Source organism: Mesocricetus auratus, unplaced genomic scaffold (genome assembly GCF_017639785.1).
Source record: "Mesocricetus auratus isolate SY011 unplaced genomic scaffold, BCM_Maur_2.0 Super-Scaffold_100024, whole genome shotgun sequence".
In the NCBI taxonomy this organism is placed as follows: domain Eukaryota; kingdom Metazoa; phylum Chordata; class Mammalia; order Rodentia; family Cricetidae; genus Mesocricetus; species Mesocricetus auratus.
The window spans coordinates 27,833,576-27,854,272 of record NW_024429205.1 but is presented as its reverse complement, the minus strand read 5'-3'; the positions used below and the strand labels follow the sequence as shown (position 1 = coordinate 27,854,272).

General features: G+C 46.6%; 1 protein-coding gene and 1 long non-coding RNA gene across 5 annotated transcripts in view; both read right to left on the bottom strand.

Moving 5' to 3' along the window:
• The window catches only part of Crim1 (cysteine rich transmembrane BMP regulator 1), a 176,389-nt gene that overhangs the window by 104,292 nt on the left and 51,400 nt on the right, over positions 1-20,697 (bottom strand). The gene's annotated exons all lie outside the window — the stretch shown is intronic.
• On the bottom strand, positions 8,737-14,024 carry LOC121133787. Its single transcript, XR_005870767.1, has 2 exons — positions 11,958-14,024; positions 8,737-9,096 (listed from the first exon to the last, which is right to left on the bottom strand). It is a non-coding gene; the product is annotated as an uncharacterized LOC121133787 (long non-coding RNA).

Genomic DNA, 20,697 nt, shown 5'->3' with positions numbered 1-20,697 from the left:
TAACCCCAAGGGGGGGAAATTAGGCTTTTGTTGACACAGTCCCAGAAATATTTCATATTTCAGCTCCTTCAGAAACGCCCACGGTACTTTCCCAGTTCTCTCTTTGACTCTGAAGTTGGGTTTTAACAGCAGCAGAACCTACATAGGGCCTTCCCTCGCTGGTTTATTAAAGATGCCAAATTAAAGTGTTTTCAATTGCCTAATAAAATTCCCCTGTATCACAGTGCAACATAACTCAGCCTGAACACAGAGAAGAAAACAGTAAAGGACCTACACAACTACAGTATGCAGTATTTTAATTCAGTGCTTCTAAACTCTGGCTGTGCATTAAGATCACTCACGAATCTTTTAAAAACACCGCTGTCTGGAAACCACCTCACACCAACTAGATCTGAATGCTCGGAAGGAGGCGGGGCCTGTGTATTTACTTCAGCAGCTCCCAGGTGATCCCATTGTGTTCTTCAGGTTAAGAAACAACCCTGACTCCTTCCGCAAACTGAAAATCATTACAAGGGCATTCACTATGGATATAGAGTTTGACCAAGGGCGCCTTCAAACACTCAAGGCAAACCATGGGCACTAAAGGGCCAACCGATCTGTCTAGCGAGGCCAGCTCAGAGCTCCAGTCTGCATATTGCATTTCCAGACACGTCTAGGGGCCACTGGACCACAAAGCTTTCCTAACCCAGTGTATTGCTGACCTGCTAGAGCTCACAGATTTGCTTCCCTCATTGCGAGTCAGCAGCGGCAACACTGCTTTGAAGCTGAGTTTGCTGGAAATGTGTTAACGGAGAGCAGGGCACGGCACGGAACCTCCAGCTATACTTCAGCAGCAGGACACGGTGAAGTTTGCGAGGGGCTGACCCGGTGTGGTGCTTTTCAGTGACACCCCCCTCCCAGGGTCAACATCAACAGCATCTCCTAGGCGTTTTCCAGAAATGAAAATCCGAAGGTCCACTTCTGATGTAAAGAATCAGAAACTCTGGGAATGAGGCCAAGGAATCTGTGTCTCAAAAACCCTACAAGGGTTCACTAGAGTAGTCATTCACCCCTTGCCTTCTATCAGAATCGCCTGGGAAACAAACCCGAAAGCTCAGAGTGCAAGCGTCCTACCCCAGCAACGCAAACTTTCCCAAGACTCCCCAGAAAATGAAAATGTGCGGTCATGGGTGCGGTCAGCACACCTATGCACACCCTTGTTCCATGATCTCAGGAAACTCAAAGCTGCCTTAGCTCTTAGTAAATATGACCCAACCAGCCTTCTCTAGAATCTTCTTTGAAGAGATGAGAATTACCTGAGGTCACCTTTTGGCCTGGGCAGAAGGCTGGGGTTACAGGGAAGAGGCAGACCCAGAGTGAATAGTGTGTATTCTACTTAATTTTAAACACAGTTTGCATGTGGCAGGGGAATGCTGAGTCCGGAGAAACTGTATTGCATCATCTGTTAATTCATACCAAGAAAATATATTCAATTTACTGCCAGCCAGATTTACCATTCAAACAATTATAATTACATATTCATGTGCCATAATGAATTCCAAAGTGTTACAATCTGTTTGGTTTTTTTTTTTCTTAAAAAAAAAAAAACCCTCTGGCAATGTGATAAGGCCTAAAGATAGGTTAGCATAAAGGCACACAGAACCAAATGTTGGTTTTAAAATGGTTAATTTTACCTGGTAAAGCCACCTTCAGTAAAGACCTCATCCCTGTCTGTCATGTTATTCCTGCCTCACCCCCACAAAGGAATCGTAATTATTAGGATATGCACACATGACTGCTGAGGAAAGTCTAAATGAACTAAATTCACAGTCGGTTCAGCAGTGTCTTAAAAACACTAACCCTCACAGCCTGAAAATGTCAAGGAGGTGTAAGCACTAGAGACAAAGAGGCGGCATCCACTACAGCACACACAAATGCTTAGTTTTGAGCATTCAGTTGCCTCCTGTAGAGGCCCCAAGGACTGCATGCCGGAACTCAGCTCTTTGGTACAATGATGACACTGCTTTGACAGGAGCACGACAAAACGCCAGGCCTTAACCACGAGAGGCCTTAACCATAAGAGAGGGGAGGGTCTGGTTTTCCTGAGCTGTGGAATGCAGGGCCTGCACTTGTGGGTGTTGCCAACACCCTCCAGCCAGCTTCTAGGAGCATTTCCTACTCAGTCGGGTCCCAAAGCCCTTGGCCTCGGCTCACTCAAGAAGACCCACACATGCTTACTGAATGAAAGGGACAGCCAACCACATCCCTTGAAAATGACAGCGTGTCAATGCTCTGAAGTTTCAGTAAGACAAGCGAAAACGTGGAAACACAAACATCAAAGTGAAGGTACTATCAGTAATATGGCCAACGAGTTCCTGGGTCTCATAGGTGATACGTGGACTTTTCAAAGGTCTTGGGAAGTTCTTTAAAGACTATGTTGTGGGGGATATGAGACCTTCAGAGGTGTCCAATGACACCATTTAAGCGAACACTTAAGGGGGGGGGGCTCAAGCAGCAGGAACTCGGGGAAGGTGGGGGGCACAGAACACGCTGCTGCTATTCTGTTCCCGCTGACAGCAGCAGCAGGAAGTATGGGGCAGCAGGCTGCTTAACTGGTCAACTGGTAGTTCTCACGAAGCTTCACACTTGCTGGACACAGACATGTGGCTAAAAGTATAAATAGATGCCTGGAAAAATATTTTGGCCATTTTTTTTTCTGCCTCCTTCTCTTTTTAACTTCCACCTCTCGGGAGATAATCTGCTTGTTTGAGCCATTTAGTTGACACCGAACAGAGTCTATTTTTAGCTGCTTTAGTCCATTTATATATAGGAGTCAGTAAAGCCACAAAGGCTTAAGAAACAAGAACCAGGTTCAAATCTTGGGTTGGAGTTTCCTTAGGGTTGTTATCAGCAAGATAAAGGAGGCTGTGCAGAGGAGCCATGTGCCTGGTGCGTCTCTGTGCAAAACAGTCAGCTGCTCCGTGGTGGTACTGCCATTACCTACTAGAACAGTCTAGGCACGTGCACAAATGCACACATGCATGGATGCATGCACACACGCACCCCCTACACACACACACACACACACACACATACACGCACGCACGCACGCACACACACCACTCACCACTCGCCCCTGCTACCTATGTAAATTACACATTTCATAGAGCTTTCAGCACGTGGTAAGATGGGAAACAGTACTCGACAAGACTAGCTTGAAGAGTAGCAGAATGTATACTACTTGCTATTACATAGAGCACAGCATCTATATACAAGTTCCAGAGCAGTGGTTCTCAACCTGTGGGTCGTGACCCCTACAGGCAGCCCAATGACCCTTTCATAGGTGATCCCTAAAGACTATCAGAAAACACAGATGTTTACATTGCAATTCATAAGAGTGGCAAAATTACAGCTATGAAGTAGTAACAGAAGTAATGGTTGGGGGTCACCACACCGTGAGGAACTGTACTAAAGGGTCACAGCATTAAGAAGGTTGAGGACCACTGTTTAGAGTCCTAGTGCCTTTTTCTTAGTTGTTTTAAACATAATGCCTAGTAAGTTATCTCAGAAGACGGCCACGACCACTGAAGTTACTACTGGTGACAATGTTAAGGTGGATTATGAAGCACAAATCCCACTGTAGGGACATAGAATGTTCTCTATATACATACATATAGCATAGAATGTTCTAATCATCTTAGCAAGCCAAACGCTCCTGTTTTATCCACTCCTTTAAAAATGACCAATTTGAGGGAACAGTGTACAACTCCATCTATGGAGTGAGGGTTTCTCCACAGGCTACTTCTCCATTCTAGGTATGCTGGGGCGCCCCTGCTTACAAAAATGTTAGATTGATGAGTGGGCATATGATGACACCAGGCGTCTCCAGCAACAAAGAAAGGCTGGCATTTATACCCTGACGCGGGCGTCCCAGGCCTCCGGTCGCAGCCTCACTTCCGCTTCCTGACTCTCTCTCTGAAGGTTTTCCCAACCCTTCTGGACTGTTCTTCAGCTCCCGCACACACACATCCTAGCCAGACTGGCACTTGGGGCAGGCCCCTGAACAGGCCCCACGCTTCTATGGCGTCTTTGTGTGCTCTGCGTACCCAGCGAGCACACATTGGCCCACAGCGACCGCCGAGAGGGCACCGGAGGCTACAAGTATGTGGGCTGCAGCTGAGCAAAGGGATGTGTTGACTTTCCACCCTGAACTACAACTTGACCTGCAGCGAAAACAAAAACACAGCGATGTGTATTTTTTTCCCAGAAACGATAATTATAGTACTCCAAACTTCAACTACCAAAATGGAAAAGCTACTTCAAAAAATAATTTATTAAATGGGCACTTATATTCATGGGAGCCCTTACATGGAAGTTATGCTCTTTCTTTTCCCCCTCATCTCTTTGTAACTATTAAAGGGCTAGGCTCCTGACTCAAAGCTATCTTTTGGGGTGTGTGTGTGTGTGTGTGTGTGTGTGTGTGTGTGTGTGTGTGTGTGTGTGTGTGTGTGAATAGTCCTCTCATGCATCACAGTTAATATATGTCTTTTAAAATATCCTTTCCCATTTAAAACATACCAACAATTTAAGAATCGCAGCTTCGGTACCAAACAAGAGGAGGTGCAGTGTCCGGAATCCTCCAGGCACAGCTCAAGCACCCTGACCTATTTTAATGCTTCCTCGCTTCCTCACTTGGTCCTTCCATACTGGACAAGCTCCTCCTGAACTTAGGGTTCTCACCGGGGCACTTACTGGGGCTCATGCTGGGGTATTCCGGAAGGCTTTCAGCCCAGAGTCACCCATGGGTTTGGTCTGCAGTGGGGCTGACGGAGGACTGTGGCAACAGACTTTGAGGCTCCCTTGCTGGAGCACATCTGCCGGGAGACACTGTCTCTTAGAAACTATTTTCCTCCCTCCCGGGGCACGTGCTCACGGTCTTGTCTGCCTGCCTGCCCCTCCAACACCTGTAGAGGGGCTGGCGCTGGGTGTTGGAGGGCATGCTCGATGGACTGAAGAGAGGTCCCATCCCATCTGATACTCTTCTAAATGGCACAGCAACCCATATCCTCCTGGCACATCACTCCTAAAGAAAAGCAAGACCGAGGGCAAACTGGCTTTCTAGCTCACAGCTGCGGCTACAGTGAACGGTACACCAGCTTCAGTGCTTGTGACTCTCAAATTTGCCAAAGGACATCCACAGACAAATCTAGCCAGAATGAAAAGACAAGATCATTTGTAATGAACTAAAATATACAAACTCACACTTCTCTAGATGGGAAGTTGTATGTATTTGCTAGGGGCTTGACACTGAAAACTAACTTCACAAATGCTTTGAGAAAGAATTCCACAAAGTGCTAGGAACCTAGGTTCCTTTTACCTTTTTGCTTCTCAACCAATACTATGTAGCCCTGGTCCATACAGCATTCTAAACAGAGTGGCAAATGGGGAAGGGAAACACAGTAACTTTAGGTAGCAAGATTCAAACTTTTTACATAATTACTTCTGCTAACTTTATAGACCAGGGCTTAGGCACATGTCCTCACCCACTTGCAAGAGTGTGGGAAATGTCATCTTTAATCTGTGTAACCAAACCTCAAGTGACAGATTTCCATTTCTATAAGACAATGAGAATGGGCACATGGATCCCAGCAGGATCAACCAGATCTCCTGGCAACAAGTCCCAACAGAAATTTGTCATTTGGACAGTTGCTGTATCTTGTCCTTTTGTTTTGAGACAAGGTCTCACTATGTAGCCCTGACTGTCCTGGAACTCTGTGTAAATCAGGCTGGCCTTGAACTCAACAAGGATTGGTCTGCCTCTCCCTTTCCTACTGTTGGAAGTAAAGGCATGTGCCACTACACCAGGCTTATCTTTTTTTTTTTAGTTTTTTGAGACAGGGTTTCTCTGTGTAGCTTTGGAGCCTATCCTGGCACTCTCTCTGTAGACCAGGCTGGCCTCAAACTCACTGAGATCCACCTGCCTCTGCCTCCTGAGTGCTGGGATTAAAGGCGTGCACCACCAACGCCTGGCTTTATCTTGTGCTTTTTAAGAGCAAAAGTAAACAAATCATTTTGAAGAACTGCTTGAGAAATACTCAAACTGAACATAAGCTCTCCACCTACTTGTTAAGGGTACCTAGAAAACTCGTTTTCTGATGATTAACTACCACGCAATACACCACAGTTAAGTTGGGTATTTTAGCCAAAATGAGATGAATGAGATGAACTTGCCATCAGTGGGCCTAGATTTCTTGTGAAATACTCTATAAATCACAATTTAACAAATCAATTTAACCCTGTGATTACAGTATGAAAAAAGGATGTGGGCTGCAGATCTGAAGATTTAATAATGGATGGATTCGTATTTGTTTGTAAATAAAGATGTGGGGATGGCTCTGTCCTCAGGACTTCATTGCTAAAAGTAAACTAGTCTTCATCAGAAATTCTTGGATATTTATGAAGAAAACAGCAGTTTAGAAAGCCAATGACCTATTAAAGGGTCACTTAGCTAATGGCCCGAAGCCAAGTCCCCCAGGGAATCCTCTACTGATTTTACCAAGACACGGTGATTCATCATCACCCTAAACTCCTTGGCCTTCAGTCTGCAGCTAGCATCCCCCCCCCCAGTTATTCAAATCTCTCATATAATACTTAAGACCACTTAGAATCTAGTGTAAACAAGACCGTAAAGCTCCTTCATCATCAAGCCAGATAAACATAACAAACTGAGCCGCAACAAAAAAGACGACACTTCATGGTATGGCTGAGGAAGGGCAAAAGAGCAACCTCTAGACTTGCCGGTTGTGGTGTGGTCCACTAGTCAGCTGCCGGCAGGCTGCCCCACCCCAACAGAACAAGGGCCTCATCCTCGTGAGGCTTGCAAACACAAACGCTAGGAATAATGCAAAGGAAGGCTTGCTGAGATGGGAGTCCGGATGATCCTTCTTGAGACTCCAGCTCAAGGGACACCGCTCCCATGAAAAACTCTCTCTGAAGCTGCCTTATGGCAAGGGCGTTTAATGCTCTGGCACATCCCCTGACCCCTTGGGAACAGAAAGCCTGGGCAGAGGTAAGCAGAAACTGTAGCTAGGTGAACTGACTGCGCCAGCTGGGGAGACGGTAGGAGGACTCATGTAACAGTCATCTCTCCGTTCTGGAGTCTTGGTTTGGTGTGGTAACCACCTCTGAACGCATTCCTGTGTGCAGAGTCCCTGCTCCTGCCTCCTCTTAGTCAGGCAACACCGCCCTCATTTAGGTGGGCTCCTGGATTTTATGGTGGGCCTGAAGTCATCTCCTTGAGAGGACTGACAGGCTATCTTGACCCAAAGCAAATGCTTCTGCAACAGCTATCCTATGCTCTGTGCAGACCTCAGGCCTAGTGAGTGAGGGACATACAGCCAACCTTCCTCCTGCGCCCCCACCATGACCATGCGCTCTGCCATTTCCTACTATTTCTTTTATTTACGGGCTCTCTCATTCTCGGGGTTATCATATTTTAGGTTTTAAGTCTGACATCATGTCTATCTACTTTTTGTTCCCATTGTAACTGCAAACAGAAAAATTTGCCTTCAAGAGGAAAAGTAATATATATATAGAGAGAGAGAAAGGAAAAGCAATATAAGAGAGGCTTTGGAAAAATGATGTGGAAGAAAAGAGAGGATAGGAGGGAGGGAGGGAGGGAGGGAGGGAGGGAGGGAGGGAGGGGAGTAGGAGAAGCAGAGGGGAAGAAGGGAGAAGAAGAGGGGTAGGAGGCATTGGGAGGGATACAGGCAGGGGATAACCCCAGAGAAGGTTTCTCTGGGGATGCTGGGGCTTAGTGGCACAGTGTATTTCCTAACAGACTCACAAGCTCCCTTTTCTGCTTGACTCACTGCCTGGCCAGGCTCAGGAGCTCTGGGATTTACACCGCCTTTTCTTTGACTCCTGGTTCTACTTGGAGATGGTGGTTCTTCAGTCTTCCCCATGCAAGAGACTTCCTCCTTGGCGGCTAACGGAGTCCCATCAGTCAGACACTCTGTTTGGAAAATGGGCACAAAATCTGCTACCCATGACTCTTGGCATACACTGGGGGTGGGATTTCATCTGACATTTTTGAAGCCTTGCAACAGGTTTGAGATCTGTCGAACAGCCCTCAAGATTAATGGTGGTATTAAAAAACAGTTCCTATGATTGCTGGACCTCCTCCACATAAGCAATGACAATAGAGGAGATGCAGGGTTTCCCAAAGAAGTCCTGTGGTTACTCCATAAAGGGCCTAATTGGTGCACCACACCACAGACTACAACTGCCCTAGAGAGTGCAATTTGATTCTGGCCGGCATGCTCTGGGGGCCTTTCCAGAAACTGCTCTCCTTGGTTTGTTATACATGCGTTTCAGTGACTCAAACTACTGCCAAACACAAGCATAACAGGATTTTAATTAGTCCCAGATTTCGGCTTTCAGATTACACAAAAAACCCAAACCGGATCACTTTCTGGGACCCGTTATTTCTCTTCACCCACAACGTCGGCTCTCAGCGCTGACTATTTCATCAAGAAGAACCTTTGACCGTTCTTGACTTCCTACGTGTGTGATAATGAGCTAAAAACAACTGGGCTGCCGGCTTGTCACTGGGCAAAGGCTGCACTCCCGCACAGCTGCTGCGGAGCACATCTGATTCAAATTACAAAGCACTACACTCTATGCATCTCCTGGGTCAGTGTGTCATGAATAACTGAATTTGTGAGTGCTAAATCAATGGACAGCGAGGGTTCACTGTACTGTTTTCTGTGCAACACAGTTTTAATAAATCATGTTTGTTCCTCTTTTGCCATAACTTATCATCTAACTACAATACCCACTACCCAATTAAGAATGCACCAGAAGGCTCCACCTCAGCAGGGGAGAATGTAGGCTCCAATACTGTAGCACTAGCAAGCCTCCTTTAAAAGTTATTATCACATTTATTCATGCGGGTGTGCGGGTGCATGCCAGGCATGCTTATCAAGGTCAGAGGACAGCTTGAGGGAGTTGGTCCTGTCCTTCCAGCACGTCTTTCCAGGGACTGAGCTCAGGCTGCCAGGTTTGCTGGCAAACTTCTTTACCGGGAAGACCATCTCTCTCGCGGCCATGCACCTCCTTTTAAATTAGAGACAGATTATCAATCAGCAATGCCAAGAGCACTTAAGCCTTCATTACGCCACTGTAAGAAAGCAATAGTAAGAAAAGGATCTTTCATATTGAAAAACAACTTAGACTAACCTCTAGTCATGACTTATTACAAACAAGAAATTCAAGATTAACTGGACAGAAATGACATGTAAAGCTGCTCAGGTTGTTCAAGTAATACATACACCACATACAGCCTCTCTCAGTGCTTCTAATTCAGCCGCTTGTGAAAACTGCCCAGAGCCACTCCCTGACACTTTTTTAGTTTCCGAAACAGTTGTGGTCTTACGTCGCTGCTTCATCCAACCCCTAGCTGACAATTTTTGAGGCTAGAGGCCACAGCACAGGCTTAGGAGTGCTCATCACCTAACTCCTCATCCACACTCACCCTCTTGGCCAAACTACCAATCTACCTAACATTTAGTGAGCATGAGCCCATTCTATCTAGGTACACTGAGGGATCTGGAGACACAAAGTGGAACATCACGGTCCTGACCTCAACAGCTTGCTGGTCATCAAGCAAAGGCCAATTCCCCAGCAAAATATCTCTATTTCTGTCTGCATCAAAGTCTACTTTCTTTCTCTAGCCCTTTTCTTGTGGATTCTTCAATACACCTATTTTTAAATGCACACAATACATCACTATTTATAGTTACATCATGGAAAATCATGACCAGAGCGATGTATTTCTATGAAACTGGGACCTGAGTTTTGTAAGAGCGAGTGTCTCTGACACTTAAACATAACATCTAGACAAGGAGGGCAGGTCGCTAATGAGCTGCTATAGTCCTTACAATTTTCTCTCTCACCTCCTTCCCATTATTCTATCTTCCTGCCTGGCTCCTTCTTTCCACAGATAATTGAGTGCCTGATTGTGCTGTGAGCACTGATGTCTAGGAAGAACATCCCCTAGCCTCAGTTTTCAAGAAACGTCTGATTCTCCTTGTCTATCTCTCTGTCTGTCGCTGTCACTCACTTTTGCTCTCTCTCTCTCTCTCTGTCTCTGTCTCTCTGTCTCTCTGTCTCTGTCTCTCTCTCTCTCTCACACACACACACACACACACACACACACACACGGGTGGACATATGTGGGGGAACACACGTGTGCCATTTCAAGTACACAGAGGGTCAGAGGGCACCTTGGGTGTTGACCCTCACCTTCCACCTTGTATGAGCAGGGGTCTCTCTGTTCACTGTTATGTGACAGCTGGCTTGGGGGCATCTGGGATTCTCCTGTCTCCATCTCACTGCAGGAGTCCTAGGATTATAGATACATGCCACCATGCCCAGCTTTATGTGGGTTTGGGGGACCTGAACTTAGGGTCCACTTAAACCACTGAGTCATCTCCCCGGCCCTTGAGAAGTTTCTTATAGTAACACCTGGCATGCAAATAACTATTGATAGTTATAATTTTATCACTAACTGTTGACTTCCAAATACTTACAAAAAGCTAGGGATCTCTTTATATCACAGAACCACATCAACAATGCAAACTCTACAGAATCAAAGGATACAAGGGGAAAAAAAGATTCCCATAATTTATTACACTAACTGGACATAGTCAGCCTAGAGCATTAAAATACATACATACTACGTTCACAAGGCCTCTTGTCTAACTGCATTAACAATCTTGGGAAGTCTGTGCTGGTAAACAGCTGGGTACTCATGAGTACTCTCTTACTCTAGAAATGTCTGCACAGTGAGTTGAACATTACTACAGCAGTGCACGGCAACCATATTGACTTTGCTAACAAAGGAATGTTATAAAATTGACACTAGGCTTAGCCAGCAAAGGAGAGGGTGTGTCTCAAATATACTTGACTTTATGAGTTTCTCATGGCTTTCCCGGTCCAGCGTGGTTATTTTAAATAATGAAAAGAATGCCCTACCAGAAGCCCGGTGGGACCATGCGGCGTGAGAAGAGTGGGAGGGATGATGCTTATGACTTAGTAGGTCACTGTTCACTATAGTTCTGCAAGCAAACTGCCTGCATCCAGCTGTCATTTCAAGAGCACTGCGCAGTGCAGTGAAGAGAATTCTAACGCAATCCCAAGCCTGACATAAACAACTGGATCTCGCAAGTCTGAGAAGACTAATCAATGAAGGCAATTAAATTGCCTCCTTCCCCACACGGCCTACATCTCGCCACACCAACTCCTACATGCTTATGGACTCCTCAGAAAGAAGGTAAAGCAGGCTTTGCTGGTACAGTGTCTCCATTCCCAGCCTCAGGTTTGACTTATTTAAGGGGACCAAGGAAGTGTGCCTGCCACCAGAAGACAATGGGCTGGAGGCAGCCACTGTTGGCTCCAACACCTGTTCCTCCTCAGCAGTAACAGGCCCTGCAACAAACCAGCACTCCCAAAGCCTCACGTCACAGAGACGCAGAGGGCATCGTTAAACCTGGGTCCCTAACTCAGGAAGCTGACTTCTACAGAGTTCTACAAAAGTCATCCCAGGAATCACGTCACTCACAAAACGAAGTCTCGGTGTTGTAAGCGCCTCCTACAATAATGCAATGCTCCCACGATGCTCCCTCTTGCAACGGTGAACTGACCCGCTAACCGACTTGTGTATCTGAAGGGAGGCAGTGAATCAACTACACACTCAACACTGGCAGTGACTGGCAGTGACACCCAACAACACAGCTACCAGGACCCCATGGCCTTGGATATTGAGGATTTTGATCAGCACTTAAAAATTCAGTTATGCGCACGGGGTGGGGAGGTGGTGTTGTTTACCTTTTGTCTTAGGGTTTCTATTGCTGTGAAAACACACCATGCTCACAGCAACGCTTATAAAGGAAACCATTTAACTGGGGCTGGCTTACGGTTTCAGAGGTTTAGTCCATTTCCATCGTGGTGGGAAGCATGGTGGCATTCAGGCAGACACAGCGCTTGCTGGGGCTAAGAGTTCCGACATCTTGATTCACAGGCAACAAGAGGTGATCTATGTGCCACATTGTGTATAAACCGAGCAGAGGAGACCTCAAAGTCCACTTCCTCCAACACGGCCACACCCACTCCTACTAAGCCACACCTCCTAACAGTGCCCTCCCCTTTGCGGGGTACGTTTTCTTTCAAACCAGCACTCCTGTGCAGCATGTCTCAATAGGAACTTCTAATGGCAAAGGCACATGCCCCCACCTCAGCGATCAACTAACATCCACAGTGAAGGCTGAGCGTGACGAAAGTACTCTAAAGCTATTTTTGAATCAAATAGTATTAATTACACATGATGGATGACATATGACCAAACGGAAGGGACAAAGCCCCTATGGAACACCAAAGAATCTCTGCATGTCATTCTTCAGTCGCCTCAGGGAGGCCTATGGCTATTCCCATTCTGCCACTCCACAGCGCTTTCCTCTAATGCCCCTCTGACATTTTCCTTTACAGTAGTTCACGAGATGTACAATAAAAAAGGAAAAAAATCACTCTCCGTGCCTAGCAGTTTGAATTTACATTTCAACAAAAATACAATTCCCCAAAGTGCTTACCTATGTTATTAAGCAGGTATGACTCCATATGCCTTTTGGCTGTTTCCCAAAATAAAAACCCAACTTCCGAAGGCATTCAGAAGAAAAGTGCCTCAAACACCTTAAGCCACTATAGATGATTAAAAACAGAAAAAGGAAGGGGAGGGGAGGAGAGGACCAAGTACAGGAACCGAGTATCAGGGTGCATCATGCAAAATTCCCAAATAACCAAGAAAAATGTTATCTTGGGGAAAAGTAGTCCCCAACAGCCAGAGTGCAGACCATACGCGTCCCCTCAAGACGGGCCCCTAGAGTGGAGCCACTGAGTAAGTGGAGCCTTGGGAAAGGGGTTTTGTGGCAGGCTCTATCTCTGGGACAAGGTGTCTGAATGGGACTGAGGGATGCCCACCCTTTCCTCATTGCTGTCCAGACACTGTGCTTCACCACGCAGTCAGGCATGATGACAGGCTAACACTGAAACAGGGCCAACCAATCAGGAGCTGGAAACCACACAGCGCCGAGTCAAGCCTTTCTCTCCAGGAGCCGGTGATCTTGGTTATTTCATCACAGAGGTGGAAAGCTAACACTGCCTGAGAATCTCAGTGAGATGCATATTTCATGTTTGTTATGCATTATTTTACTTGCTGGCCAATAATTCCCCTTTCCCTGCAAAAGTAGGGTGTTATCCTTACAATTCCACTGAAATATTAGTGCCTTCCGGTGGACCAATAGGAGGAAAGGTAAAAATGTGACACACATCTCGTCATCTTAAGATCATGTAAACAACAACAAATAACTTTTGAAAAATAACGTCATCAAGAAACAAGTTTGCTTCATGAGGGTTAATTTCAGTAATTCTTAGATAATGCATAATTTTTCCAAAAGAAATTTAATAGGAAATAAGACAGCCCACATCAAGTGCCTGAAGACTTCTAGAACATGAACATGCTTGTAGGTGTTAGTGATTATTATGACATTTGCAACCCCACAATGGGATTTGCTTTTACTTACTCATTTTCAAAATGTGTGTGCAGTTCTGGGCATCTAACCCAGAGACTCGTGGACTCTGGTCATCTGCCATAGAGCTGTCCCTCCAGGGGACGATTATTTTTTAAATAAATAAACAAAGGTAATATGGTTTGCTAGTGGGCAAGGACATTTCAATCATGGAAAACTCTAGAAGAGAAGACAAGGGATGTAGGAAGAAGCCAGAAAGAGGAGAGAGTGGGAGGGGGGTGTATAACTATATTTGAATCAGTGGCACAAACAGATAGGAAATTGTAAGACAAAGGAAGTAAGAATAGAAGTTATGAAATATTTTAAAGGAGCAGAGAACTGAGTGAGATTCACATTATTCACAGTAATCAAATAGATAAAGCAACTCAGCTCTAATGCCACTAACTTGGTGTTAAAATTAAATTATCAACTGCTTTCTGATGTTTTTACCTTTTTTATAGTGTATACCCTGCTGTGTGTGTGTGTGTGTGTGTGTGTGTGTGTGTTTGGAGAGGTCAGAGGTCAACTTTGAGAGTTGTTTCTTGTTCTTGTTCTTTGAGACAAGGTCTCTCATTGGTCTGGAGAGCACTGATTAGGTTAGGCTGGCTGGCCAATGAACGCCAGGGATCCACCTGCCTCTGTCTCAGCCACTGCTGGGATTATAAGCACGCAGCAAGCTTTCACATGAATTCTGGAGGCTGAACTCAAGTGTCCGTGCTTTCACAGCAGGCCTTTACCAACTAAGCTATCTCCCCGGCCTCCCCGTTTCTTAACCTCACCACTGTACATCACTGTGCGTCATCACAACCCAGAGTTACAGGCAGGCTGCACAGAGCAGCCAGGTCAGAATAACTCAAAAACCCCTTTACTCATTCATGCTTTTCCCATTTAAAAATAGTTGGCTCCAAGCCGGGCGTTGGTGGTGCACGCCTTTAATCCCAGCACTCGGGAGGCAGAGTCAGGTGGATCTCTGTGAGTTTGAGACCAGCCTGGTCTACAAGAGCAAGTTCCAGGACAGCCTCCAAAGCCACAGAGAAACCCTGTCTAGAAAAACAAATAGTTGGTTCCAGAAAAAAAATAACATAAAACATTATTGCTCAACATACATTTCAGAACAAGAAAAGCAGTATTAAAAGAGCTAGTTCTTGTGGCAGAAGTCCTTACTAAATTAAGTACACTCATATTCAATGTGGTAAATTAGGTATGTATACCAACAACATGCCATATTACCAAGAACATGCGAATGTAAAAATTGGCATAGGCTTAGTTGCCCACACTGAACTCTCTCTCTGGGATGTCAATGAGAACTATAGCTTATACTTGTCCTGGCTTGGGTTTCTGTCACTGGGGTAAACACCATGACCAAAGTCAAGTTGGGGAGGAGAGGGTTTATTTCAGCTTACAGCTTACAGTTGCATCACGGGGGAGCCAGAGCAGGAACTGAAGTGGGGACCACAGGGGCACACGGCTCTCTGGCTCCAATTCAGTTTTATATGTCCCAGGACCACCTGGCCGAGGGGGCACCGCCCACAACAGGCTGGGCCCTCCCACCTCAATCGTCAATCAAGAATACCCCACAGACCTGCCTGTAGACTAGTCAGCTGGAGACACTTTTCTCAGTTAAAGACCCCCACTTCCCAGATGACCTTAGCTTGTGTCAGGTTGACAAAAACTAACCATTACAATGCAGAACACCAGCTCACCATGACATAAAACCCAACTGTCCAAAACAGTAGCAGAAGTAAACCAAAAAGTTATTAATGAGACTGATTAAAGTATACGCACATTTCAATGCCTCGCAGGGTCCACTAGCCCTCTCGCAACAAAACGCCCCTGCTGTTGTAAGAGTAAAGACTCTTGTATTAACTGGATTTGCTTTAAATGTCGGGTACCTTTTCTTTTTACAGATGAAACTTGTGCATTATTTAACTTCTTCAGAAAAGTCCTGCAAGCACGCCCGTGCTAAGCTAGCAGTGGGCACCTGTACCTGTCACAGACACAGCGCGGTGGATCAGGCCAGTGATTAAAGCAGACAAGTGAAGGGGGGTGGGGACAGCCACAGAGGAAGGAAGCGGGAATGGAGGGATGGCGCCTGGAGGTGAGGCACAACCAAGATTATGTCCTCATTTTAACTGTTAAGGAAGGGATGGTTTCTGGGCTCCTCAACGCTGAGCGACCAGCCTACTGTCAAATCCAGGGAGATCTCAGGACTAAGGAAAACAAGACTTACGCGCACCTCGGTTCTCTGACTCTCATAGGGAGTCAAAAGGCAAAGAGATCTGTAGCTGCAGCTGCCGCTTCCCGCTGCTGATGGGAGGTAGCTTTACCTCATGCCTGGCTTCGCAGGTATAACCCCCCTCACACTGCACGTCAGGAAAAAGAGGCTCGCAGGACATGACAGAACAGGAGCGCAAATACCAGCAGCAGGGAAGGCGGCGTGAGGCAGTGTGGGGCCATCATTCCTCCTCCTCCGCAAGACCCAGGCCTCTGTCTGCGGGCATGCTCAGGTCTAACGTTTACAGAGTACACTCTTCCTAGGGGTCTCTCTTTGCCTTCAGGGAACAATTCCTCCCCACAGCTGATCCCTTCACTGCTACCTTCTTCAAACCACCTGATGCTCACTCCTCTCACTGGTGCTCTCAAATTCCGGAGGCCTGCTCTCCGTCTCCCACGATACCTTGGTCTGGAAGGTGCTGTGTTCTAGACCATCTTTAGCCCTGTCCCCCTTAGAGACAAATAAAATGCCACCTTCTCCTCATTCTGGACAAGTCTCCTTCCTAGGCATTCCTGTGGCTTTTTCAAGTGAACAAAATGTCCATTTCATTCCACTAACCTCTTCTGGCTCTAATATTGTCTTCTCAAGAACACCAGACTCACCTCAAACTGGGCTTGTGCCATTTACTGTCAGTTCTTTCGCCATTAAGATTCATTAGTTATAGGGTTTACCTATTACCGATTTCCTGCAGACCTGTGCATCGTTTTTAAAGTCTCACAAAAGACAGTCCTTGAGCATGGAGACTCCCAGGAGACTCCCAGACACTTGGATAAGAGGTCTCTGAAATAAATGGACTGAGGGGAAGGTTACCTGAAATTAGGAACACATCATCTGCTATGATAATTATTTTTATCTTCAGGCCATCAATGCTGCTACAGACTCCATTAGCAATGTTAAACACTGGGAATTGTTTTAAGTTGGCAAAAAAAAAAAATAAAAGAAAGGAAGATGCGTGCTATTATTCCTGGAAAGAGACCAGCAGGCTGTTGCAGTGTACAGGGGGCGAGGGCTGTGGCACAGACGGACTGAGGCAAACAGAAATGGCGGGCACTACGGTGGGAGCCAGGGACACAGAGACGGGTGTCGGGAGATGCTCAGAATAAGCGGATCTCCAAAGAGCTACAGTGATCTGGACAGAAGTCAGGAAGCAGTCAGACAAGGTGGCGCAGAGGCAGGAGGATCTCTGTGAGTTCGAAGCCATCCTGGTCTACAAATCGCATTCCAGGACAGCCAGGGCAACACAGAGACACCACATGAAAAATAAAAAAATAAAAAAAAAAACAAAGAATGAAAGAAGAACCCCACCGCAGAGCCCGCCAGGGCTCCTGAGCGCCTCAAGGCACCTCCACTGAGGGGCTCTGGTGGGAGGCCACTGGGAGGTTGCTGGTCTTTGTTTCCAGGTGACAGGTCTAAACCATGCTGGATGCTCTGCCCACCACCTCCGGGGCACAGTGTCGTGGAATCAGAAGCACAGCCCGGGCCATGGCTGCAGCCAGGACAGCCTGGGCTGGAGCAGGAGACTTCCGACTGCAGAGCAGATTCTCCCATTAATCAGGATTGCTCCTGGGAGGGAGAACTGGAGCCAGTTAGCTACCGGTCTGGATATGGCTAATAATTTCTCTTAAGTTTCTGGAGGAATTCATGCCAGGGTTTCTTCTAACTCCAAACAGCAAATATTACTCTCCTTTTGTATCTTAAAAAAAATGCTGGCAGCAGTGATAGGAAAAAGAAATGTTACCAGAGCCAAAATGGCGAGCTTAAATAAAATGAGGCACAACTAAGCCCAAACACAAAGGAGGAAAAAAATCCCCAAACTCAAACCCGCCATGTCTTCTCTTCTCAGGAGACAAATACGTGGTTATTAATGGGAGTTATTGTCCCATTTCTACCCCTGGGATTCTCCAGAAACCACGCTTCTGCCTGCTGGCTCAAGGGTGATTACTACTGCTGGCCTTGACTTTGGGATTTTTCTAAAACTTGAGTGGGTTTCAAACTTCGGAATGCTTCCTGATTATCTGTCTGCACCGCCTCCTCATTCTTCTGATTGAGACTTTTTAAATCCCAGCACTGTCACCGTTTCTCTTCATCCTCCATGACGGCTATAAAATGAAGTCCAATTTACTCTTTCATTTTATGAGAGCTACCATTCTTATGCCTTCGTTTCAGTCCATTTTCCTCCCCATACACTATCTACTAATTATCCATGTGCCAGGCACTGCCTCTGCTTCCAGGGTGACAGGTAGGAGAATAAAATATAACAGGGGTATGCCTGGGACACTGCACGCCCAACAAACTTTCTGCACACTCGAGTGCATACTCCGTGTCTCCGTGTCAGAGGATTAAAGGCCAGAATGGAGAGCCCCGCCCCCCAGCAGGCTGCAGAATATGCATGTGCTACCACCCAAATCAGCTCGTGTTTGCCTCAGCTGGCCCTGGCTCTCCAGGGATCACACAGGAGAAGGCCGCTGCTCCTTGACAAAAACTTAAGGATTCTGTGCATGATTTTGGAGGGAAGCTGAGCAAACTGGGATGTGGATTTTGCTGACACCCCTAGTGAAGAATAACAACCACTCTCCCAAGATCTGGGGGAAGAGAGAAACCTGGACCTAAGGAAGTAGTCGGGGTGGGACCAGCCGGCAGAGTGGACAGTGGGAATCGGGAGTCTCGAGGCTGCAATTTCCAGTTCCTTTCAGTGGCCCAGACGCTGTAGGCTCTGATGGCTCACCTTCCAGATATCATCATCAGCACAGGAGGGAAGGGCTGCAGAGACACCTCTCCCTCCAGACACTTCAGCAGATTCCAAAGGGCCGCTGACTGCACTCAGCCTTTGACCCCGTCTCCTCTTGTAGGAACCTCTTGTAGGTGCCGAGGACTCAAGCCAGAAAGTTCGGAGGCTTTCAAACCCAGCTCCTCAGCTGACCCCCGGTGTTCCAACAGAGTATTTCCAGAGGACAGGGATTCCACACCCTCCTCTCAACCTCCTCCATAACACCCTGGCCCGGCTGACAGAATTTTCCTTCAGTGTCGAATGGAATTCCCCTAATAACCCTGCGGCCTCCAGGTAAAATCCATTTTTTTCCAGAGTGGCCAGAGTTGATCTTATAAGCAGTGCTCCCGACTCTCTCCACCTGAAGCCTGCTGCCCTGTCATACATTCCTAAGGCACTGAGGGAAAACGGAAACATTACCATGTGTAACCAAGCCCTACCCTGCCACCTTCCCAGCCTTCAACACACAGCCACACCAACAGTTCCAGCTCCCAGGACAGGGAACTTTCCCCACAGCAGGGTCACTTAACACGCGCTGCCCCGCCTAGGATTTTTTCTCCAGGCCTGCTATTTATTTTTTAATATTAGTGTTATTGTTAGTTTTTATTCTGGCTTCGTTTTGTGTTTTTTTGAGACAGGGTCTCACTAGGGAGCCTTGGCTGCCCTGGAACTCCATCTGTAGACCAGGCTGGCCTCAAACTCAGAGATCCGCCTGCCTCTGCCTCTCAAGCGCTGGGATTAAAGGCACGGCCCACCTTACTTGGCATAGTTTTGCTTTTGTTCCTGCTGTTTTTTTTTAAGATTTATTTTTGATTATTTGTATATGTGTGTGTGTGTGTGTGTGTGTGTGTTTGTGTGTCTGTGTGGGGGCAAAGAAAGGTGCTTGAGCCCTCTGGAGCTGGAGTTGTGAGCCACCCAATGTGGGTGCCTCGGGCAGTCAGATCCTCTGCCGAGAAGGGCAGAAGTATGGCCAAGCTGACTCTCCGCCATCTTCTCTAGGTTCGCAGCATACCTTTCTCCTCCTCAGCCCAACTTCACTCCCACCTCTGCAGTGACAGCCTTCTCTAGGTATCCCACCTGGGGCTCAGCACCCTGCACGTTAGCCTCAACCGGGATAGTCTACTTCTGCGCCACGCAACCACAGGGCTGGGAGGCAGGCCCATCACCTTGCCTGTCTTGTTCATCTCGAACAGTGTGGAGCACGGCAGGCACGCAACAACGATCTGTTGAGTGAACAAGTGGATGGACGGACGGACGGATGGATGGACACACTAGGGACTATTCAGACAAAAACTTCAGTGAATCGGTTAGCTTGGAAAACAACTTTCAAGGCAAGCTTTAAGATCTGCTTTTGATTTTGCTCATAAGCATTCACACACATTACTTCCCCTCCATCCTCCCCGTCAGAACGACACAAGCTGCTAAAGCAGCATGGACGTCAAAAGCAGGAAGAAGTTCTACCAAACCAAGGTCCCACAAAGCCCATCTTCAGAGACGCTGGGAAATGTTTTTCAAAGTCTGAAGAAAATTTTGCACACGCACAACTCCATTAGAGGTAAGGCTGGGAAATCATGACAAACATGAACATACTTCCAATTTTCTGTTTTGATACGACAGTTTTCCTAATGGAACGGAAACTAGATGTGACTGTTTCACTCTCAGAAGTTTAAGTGACCTTTTACTAAGGATAATGACAGGCTGGCTGAAGTACTAAGTGAGCCGAAAGGAAGTGCTCCTGTCAGAATAGGCACGCTTCGTAAGGGCTTCAATTAAACCAAGTTATTTTCCCAACTACGGAAAAAAAAAAACAACCTTAAAGAAATGATCTTCAAACAGCTGGAAATCCAAGGGAGGATCGAAAAACCACATGAGATGGGATAACCCAAACACAGTTGACAAAGATTCAACAGTCCCAACATAAGACAGCATTCACTCTATTGGGTAGCGGAAGTGCATTTACGCACTCACACCGAGGTGCCCCATTTGATGTGAATTTGTATTTGTGTGGGCTTCTGTTTGTTTGCCTTTTGGTTCTAGGCATCCTTGAAAGAGCA